This window comes from Triticum dicoccoides, chromosome 5B, assembly GCF_002162155.2.
Source record: "Triticum dicoccoides isolate Atlit2015 ecotype Zavitan chromosome 5B, WEW_v2.0, whole genome shotgun sequence".
Lineage (NCBI taxonomy): Eukaryota > Viridiplantae > Streptophyta > Magnoliopsida > Poales > Poaceae > Triticum > Triticum dicoccoides.
The window spans coordinates 352,168,594-352,177,175 of NC_041389.1; the positions used below are offsets into that span (position 1 = coordinate 352,168,594).

General features: G+C 45.7%; 1 pseudogene; it reads left to right on the forward strand.

The window, feature by feature from the left end:
• Nucleotides 1-331: 331 nt before the first annotated feature.
• Nucleotides 332-8,582, forward strand: part of LOC119308885 — a 10,902-nt pseudogene continuing 2,651 nt past the window's right edge.

The window sequence follows — 8,582 nt, forward strand, 5'->3', positions numbered from 1 at the left end:
AGGCCAGAATTAGAAACGACCCAAAGAAGACCAAGCAAGAGAATAAGACGCCAACCCGCGCAACAAGGACACAGCATCGTATACGGCAAAAAGCAGTACTGGGACGACGCGGGCCTTCTATTTTTGCGAGTTTTCACAGCTCGCGGCTGACTCACTCAGGTCCACGTTCTGCGCAGGGCACGGGACGGCGGTACCAAACAAGTGCAATGCGGGCACAGTCTGAGGGCCTGAACCATGCCGGAGAAAATCAGAAAAGTAAAGACGCACTGCACTGCAGCCCTGGGAGAAGGAGAGGGAAATATCCTGGACGGACTTGGACTGCTTCCTTTTTGCATAGAAAGGAGCCAAGTCACTCCACTCATCCTCCCTGAGAGTCCGAGACAGACCTCGCCACTGCCGTTGCGCTCCACTTGGAAGATCAGCTGGCTCGGTTGGACCTTGGAGCTGGAGGAGAGAGATGGGGGCGCGGAGGATGCCATGCGGCTGGAGACTGCTCTTCTTCCTCGGGTTGCTTGCCGAGGTCCATGGCTCTTCGTCTCCGGGGGTTAAGGCAGTAGCTGATGCTCTCCCTCCTACCTCTAGGCTCTTCCCTGCTGAAGGTATGTGTGCTCAGCAGCTGCAAATACATTGCCCCATCTCTGCCATCGGGCGATTCCCCTCCCCTCTCCTCTGCGTTCGGCTCGCTGGTCTAGAAAGAGAGATGACTGTTGTGATAAGCAGAGCATGCCTTTTGCTTCCCAGGCTTAATTTTGCTGCTCTTTCTCCTCCTTCCCTTTTTTTCGTCTCTTTGCTTCTCCCAGTTTGGTCTTCTTTGCTTGGGACTGCTGAGGAGGAGCTAGGCCAGTACTGCAAAAACAACGAATCGCTGCCTCACCTTAGTTCAACATACATGCAATAAAATCTCTAAACAACAGAGGAAGATCGAGAATCTTGGATACCTTTTCTTCCCAAGGAATGCAAACCCTGTTTTTTTTTTTTTAGAAAAGGAGGATGACCCCCGGCCTCTGCATCTGGGAGATGCATACGGCCACTTTATTGATTATTCTTGAGGACTTTACAAAGTATTACAACAATATGCCTGAATCCGCCGTCTTGACAACATATGCCACTACTCCTATCCAAATGATGCAGGGGTGCTACCTGGGCCACATACCCAGACTACTCACCTAATCCTATCATCCAAAGCCAGAAGCCCCATCCGAGCCACATACTGGGTCTGGGGCATAAACTGGTCTGACGCACTCCCATGTGTCGTCGCCGCCATCTTCCACATGTCCGTCCTCAGAGCAGATATTAAGGTTTCTACCTTGTGAGGTCACTCCGTCATCGACGCCACCTTGACGCCAGACAACTACCTCCACCTGCGCGAGTCCATCATGGCGCATCGGGCGCCGAGTCTCCACCGCACCACGCCGCCGAGATCCGCCGTCATCAATGAGAAGGATGAAGCACCGCTCCACCAAAAAGGCGCCCGCTGGTCCCTCGATCCCGTGTACGCCTCCAAGAATGACGCCCCCAAGGAGGAAACGACACCAACGCGCCGCCGTCATCCGATCAACTGATCTAGGGTTTCCCCCGGAGGTAGCGGATAGAGGTCTAGAGCTTCTCCACGGCGATGCCTTCAAGAAGGTAATGACACAACAGGGTGTCACCAACGCCGGCCATGGCATGAAGCCGAGCACAAGGTTTTCACCCGGATCCGCTCGAAGAACCTCCATCACGTAATGTGTGCACGGGTCGCCGCCGATCTGAGCCGCCGCACAACGAGCAGGCCGCACCGGCCAGATCAGATCTGTCCGGAGGGCACAACCCACATGGTGCCGACCCAACCACCAGGCCCTCCATGCCGCCACCGCCGATCCGAGGTCAGATGGTGTGTCGCTGCAGACCCGGCTGCCGCCGCCGAACGCCGCCACGCAGCCCGAGGCAGAACCGGCTGCCGCACCCCACCATCGCCGCCCCTGGCCAAGGCAGCCACCGCGCCGCCGCCGGAAGGCCCGCCGCGCCGCCAGGCCAGATCGGCCCTTGGCCGAGGCAGCCGCCGCGCCGCCAGGCCAGATCGGCCGCGCCACCCATGCCGCGGGGCGCCGCACCACCCCCACGGCGCAGGCAAGAGGGAGGACCCCCGCCACCGCCGTCAGCCCCGGGCCATCGCCGGCGGCGTCCTTCGGCGGCGGCGGAGGGAGGGGAGGAAGGGAGGGGAGGGGACCGGCGGCGGCTAGGGATCGAGATCCCGCCCGAGTCGCCCGAGCGGGGGCGACGCGGGGGGCTCGGGGCGCTGCGCAATATGTACCGTCTCAGTGAATGCAAACCCTGTAGCAACAAGTACTGTAGACTACTCGTTTGCTGTGTGCTTCCTTCCCCCGCGTACATGTGGATGTGGATGTAATGGAGAAGAAGGATGTGCTCAAGCCATGTTCATGATTTATTTTTTTCCTTTTGCAATTCTTGCAGTGCGCACTCTTCGCCGGATCGCGGCAAATATGGGGATATCGCATTGGAACTTCTCCGCCAATCCATGTGGCTCCGGCGGCGGCTTGGAGTGTGACTGCTCCTTCAACAACAATACCATGTGCCATGCCACTGAGATGTATGTATGCATGCATGCATGACTCCTTGGCGCTTCTCACCTTCTTGTAAAATTGATCTTACTAGACTAGAACTGAGCAGATCATGTTGACACATTTCTGTGCTCTAACATACCTTTTGCGCTGTTCCGAACATCTTCACAGATTCCTCAGGGGCCAGAACTTCACCGGCCAGCTCCCACCAGATTTTGCTGATCTCCCTAATCTCCTCCAGCTGTAAGTACTAAACAGCCAGTCAAACTAATCCAAGCCTTGCTAAAAAAAATCAGTCTAAGCCATAAACTTATTAAGGTGTTTCTCAAGAGAATAATAACACCATGATTCCATATTACAATGTTGCAGAGACCTAAGCAGGAGCTTGTTCCATGGCACGGTGCCTGACCGGTGGGCCCGGATGAAGTTGCAAGGACTGTGAGTGGCCTCGCCCTTCACCTTACCCGTTGTTATCTTTGAGTGAGTAGTACAGCAAAATGTAGCATGTGGAACTATTTTGGACTATCCAAGAAAAATATGCCGCTAGAAATGTTTACATTTTGGGTGGAACTGGTGAAGGCACAGTCCCCATCTTATCTATGGAGCGTGACTGGAATGTCGGCATGCAAAGCATCTCAGATGGCAACAAATTAGGCTACTCCCAAGCACGGTTTTCAAAATGCCAGGCATCTTTTGTGCAGTGCTCTACCAACCTTTTTAGCAGTGCAGAATATAGTCTAGGATGAATCCACGAAGAATAAAATCAAGCAATAAGCAGCATTTTTATCGCCGCTGTCTTGTCGTCGATGCGTTAAAATTGCTAGTCTTCTAACCAGGCATAGGGGAGATGAGATCCATGACAATGCCCTTAATTTCATCTACGAGGCATGGTTTAGTATAGCACGGAAATCATTCCCCAAAAGTATATTAAGAAAGCTTGTTTAGTCATAAACGACAAGTAAACAAGGGAACAGAGAAAAATCATCAATTATGTGCATGCCTTATGTTTGGAAAGAAGATTGATAAACTAGTCCATATTAACAAGATTATGTTTTACATCAACGGAAAAACTAAACTGGACAAGCATGCAATAATGTGAAATACATTTTTATAAATCAAATTTCTACTTGTTCCCTATGATTAGAATTTCAGTTATTTCCGCGTGTTAAGCCACAAAATTTTGCATAATTATAAGAAATGAAAAGCCGTAAAACAGAATTATGCAGCATGTCATTCATCTGTTCATGCCAAAGTCCTGCAGGTCACTAATGGGAAACAGATTGTCAGGGCCTTTTCCCATGGCTCTTACGAGAATCACAACCTTGACTAACCTGTAAGCAAGAAATTTGGTGAAAACAACTTCGATTCTCTACTTTTCAGTTCTCTTTTCTAACTACAATCTGAAAATTATAATCCGAAGGAGCATTGAAGCAAATGAGTTCCGTGGGCAAATCCCAGTTGAAATTGGGCATCTCATGCAACTGGAGAAGCTGTGAGTATTTTGCTTTGTACAGGCAAGAGTTGCTGGTATTTGGTCAACATACTTCCTTATGACCTATATATCTTCGCTCAGGATAATATCAACCAACGAGTTCACTGGACCCCTGCCGGCTGCTCTTTCCTTGCTGACCAATTTGACCGACTTGTAAGGATACTAAGATCTTTGTTTTTCCCTGTTGCCTACCACAGACTCTTTTTGTAATGTTCAGCTATTGAATCTCCTAACAGAAGGATTTCTGGAAACAATTTATCTGGAAGAGTTCCTGATTTCTTGGCTAAACTGACAAAGCTTGGAAAACTGTAAGTTGGAGAGATCATGACAGAACAGATTGGAAATCCACAGATACCCAAGTATGTTATTTATTAAAGGGGATTTCTCATGATGCAGGCAAATCGAAGGATCTTTGCTGGAAGGGCCTATTCCCCTGGGCTTATCCAAATTGACAAACCTTTCTGATCTGTACGATGACAAATGTTTGAGATTCTCGTAATTCCAGCTGCACCATGCACTTTATTTATTGGGTAGAAGTGTTAACTAAAGCGGAAAATTCTGGTTGCATTTTTCTGTTAACCAGGAGAATTAGTGATCTGAGAGGCAGTGGATCAGTTTTCCCGGATCTAAGAGGAATGCAATCGATGAAAGCATTGTAAGTTTAAATCTGCTGAGTTTCCAGGCTTTTTGTACATGGGTTCTCATGTACATATGAAATTTTTAAATGTAGGGTCCTTAGGAATTGTTCAATCAGCGGGGGAATCCCTTCTTACATATGGAGCATGGAAAATCTCACGCATCTTTAAGTTCATCACGTTGGTTCCATGTATAGACTATAGATCAATGCAGCGTGTTGGGAGTACACATAAAATATGTCAGCACTAAATGTACTCGTTGTTGACATGTTTTTATCATCAATGTTCTCTATACAGGGATCTGAGCTTTAATGAACTGACAGGAAAAGTAACAGATTCGTTCACTAATAGGGGAACCGTAGATTACATGTAAGTTGGTATTTACAATAAATTGAACTGGGCATGCTATTTTATTTGGGCTACTTTCCTGGATGCACCTCAACAAAAACAATCTTGCAGATATCTAACTGGAAATTCACTCACTGGGAACATACCTGATTGGCTATTGCGAAGCAACAGCATTGTGTAAGTTCGTGCGTACATGCACACTCTAAATATGCATCGTTCTTATATGCTAATACTTGCAGATATCCATGAAATTCTATCACATATTTCCTTTTCCTGAATCTTCTAAAAGCTGTCATAAAAGTTCAGAACATAAGAGTTAACATCTCTAAGATATAAAGTGTTATCAGGTGTTGATGCCCAATTCATTCATGACGGAAAAAAAAACTATAAGATGTTTTTCTTGATCGCAAGCAACCGCAGTTAGCATTTCCTTAGAAATTATTTAGACGCCTCTATCTGCTCCGTCGGCTAAACAGGCATGCCTCTATCTGCTCTGTCTGTTAAATAATTCTGTTGGCTGCATAACAAAATAGCTATGCCCATACATGAAGTTTAGAGCTTAAGAGAATGTAATATGACTGCTAGTGCTATGATTGAATCTGTAACAGTCTGAACTCAAAAAATGTATTTCTTACTTGATATAATTAAATTTACCATTAAACTATCAAATGCAGGGACCTCTCTTTTAATAATTTCACAATTGGGAGCTCAGGTCGTCCTACTCAATGTCAAGGGAGCGCGTAAGAAATCTGTATCAGAATTTCTGACTTTTTTTCCATCACAACACTTGTGGTGATAATTAAATAGTTTATGTGACTCTTCAATTTGCAGCAATCTAGTGGAGAGTTATTCACCTGAAATGAACAGCTTGTAAGATTATTTATCCTGTTGCTTCAAAAGACTAAAGAACTTTCGACCAACAGACCAATCCAGACATAATAACATCTTCTTTTACTCTGGGTGATTCTACCTTTTTGTGCAGAAATAATGTCCAGCCATGCTTGAAGAAGAACTTCCCATGTGCTTCGAATGGACAATGTGAGTTGATGCCCAGTATTTGTTTTTCCGCAGTTGCTTCGGACCACCAACGAATGGGAAAAACAAACAGATGTTTGCTGACGCTTTTCATACCGGCGCTCATGATTGTGAAAAATAAGACTAGCTTTACCAATGAATCAGAAGAAGTTACAAACTGCTATTGCTAGATTGTAAAATTATCAGGATAAATTCTAAAGAAACACAAGCAACAAGATAACTCACAAGGATGTAATTAGATCCTGTGCATAAGTTCATTGGTGTTAACTGTTAAGCACATAAGCCAAAACAGTAAAAAAGAATCTGTAACACAGAAGCCAAAAAACAAAAGCAACTGTGGGTATAGACCAATTTCCTGCCCCAGAAGAGGCTCAGCCTACCAAACCCTGCTCTTTGCCTGCTTACCGAGCTCTCCTCATACCGAGTATCTAGGCATTTCTTCTCACAGACCGGTTGGGAGAAAGTTGGCATTCTTTAATATGTCACTGGGGACCCGTACTTACTTGATGGAATGGATGGGATGATGTGTTTCAGTTCAGCCAGTAGTGGAGGTTTCCTCGGCCTAGTCGCGTAAGAGCCCCCCAGAGATGACCATTGAAGCTGTATGTAATACTGTTCTACGCATTTTCACAGACAGATCATCCTTGCATATCAATTGTGGAGACAAAGAAGCAATTGTCAATGGCGTAAAATATGAAGGTGACACCACACCAAAAGGTGCTTCCATGTTGTATGTAAGCCCAGATAACTGGGCATTCAGCAGCACTGGGAACTTCATGGACGACAACATCAATGATGACAACTACATTGTGTCAAGCACATCAAAACTGACCATGCCCAACTCCAAGTTGTATGCAAGAGCACGCCTTTCTCCTCTTTCGCTCACATATTATGGGCTTTGTATGCATAATGGGAGCTACACAGTTAAACTCCATTTTGCCGAAATTATATTTACCAATGACAGCACATACTACAGCCTTGGCAAAAGAAAATTCAATGTGTTCATACAGGTATGAGTAGATAGGCAGATATCCGATCATTTACATTTTAATAATAGCTGTAGCTTGTTAGCTCCTGTGATAGTAACAAGATATTGTATGATCTCAGGGAAGAATGGTGCTAGAGGATTTTGATATTGAGAAATCTGCTGGTGGGGCTGGAAAGCTAGTCATCAAGACTTTCATAACGTATGTCACAAATCATACACTGGAAATTCAATTCTATTGGGCAGGAAGAGGGACAACAGGCATTCCAAAAAGAGGATTCTACGGCCCTCTAATATCTGCAATATCAGTAACTCCAAGTATGTAATTTTTAACATATTATTTCTGAATTTTGCTTTTGCATGATGTGTGCCATTAATCACTGTGGGCAAGGGTACAGTGTTTACAAGGAACAGCACATGGCGGCATCCTCTGACTTCTTGCATTATTCTTTAATGATCTGGTGATTTTGGTTTATGTGTGTTCATACTCAGACTTCCAAATTCCTTTGGCTGTTGAACCTCCCCGTAGTGGCAGTGGCACAAATACTTCCAGGACATCTAAAGCTTTGCTGATTGGAGCCCCAATTATTGCGATATTCACTGCTCTTGTTGTTGGCATCTACTGGATTAAGCGACGACGGAAGAACTTGGTGAATCAAGGTGCTATAAATATTTTTTAATCAACTTTTTTCTATTTAAACCTCCAACGACAATGACAAGGGCAGGCCTGGGGCAGTGGTGAAGTAGTCCCCACTTGTGCCAAGAGTTCCTGGGTTCCACGCGGCCTCTTTGCATTGCACTGTGGAGGGCTAAGGCTTGCCTCGTATAATCCTTCCCCAGACCCCACCTGGTGTGGGAGCTTCTAGCACTGGGTCTGTCCTGTAGCTGTATACCTTCAGCGACAAACTGGTGTCTATCTTTCGCTTTGCTTCACCATTCATACACACCATCTATAGCATCTCTCTACTTTCCACTTCTCAGCTGAACAAGCAATAGCAAGATGACTACTATATAGCAATATAAACCTAGTGGAAATCATAATCTTAAACTGTAGGTTTTGAATATTTCTGACCATATGATAACTTTTATTAGATCTCCGGGCACTTGACCTCCAAATTGGCTCATTTACCTTGAGACAAATCAAAGCAGCAACTAGGAACTTTGATCCAGCCAACAAGATTGGCGAAGGTGGTTTTGGTTCAGTTTACAAGGTCAGTCTTCACTCTCTCCCATGCTTAAATTCTACAAACTCAAGTTAAATTACACGATTCTTGTAATGAAACATCGTTTGTGCTAGCAGGGTTCGTTGTCCGATGGCACCATTATTGCTGTCAAACAGCTATCATCAAAGTCCAAGCAAGGGAATCGTGAATTTGTGAATGAGATAGGCATGATATCTGCACTCCAGCATCCAAACCTTGTCAGGCTGTATGGCTGTTGTACAGAGGGAAACCAGCTCTTGCTAGTTTACGAGTACATGGAAAATAATTGCCTTGCGCGTGCTCTCTTTGGTAATCATACTCCCT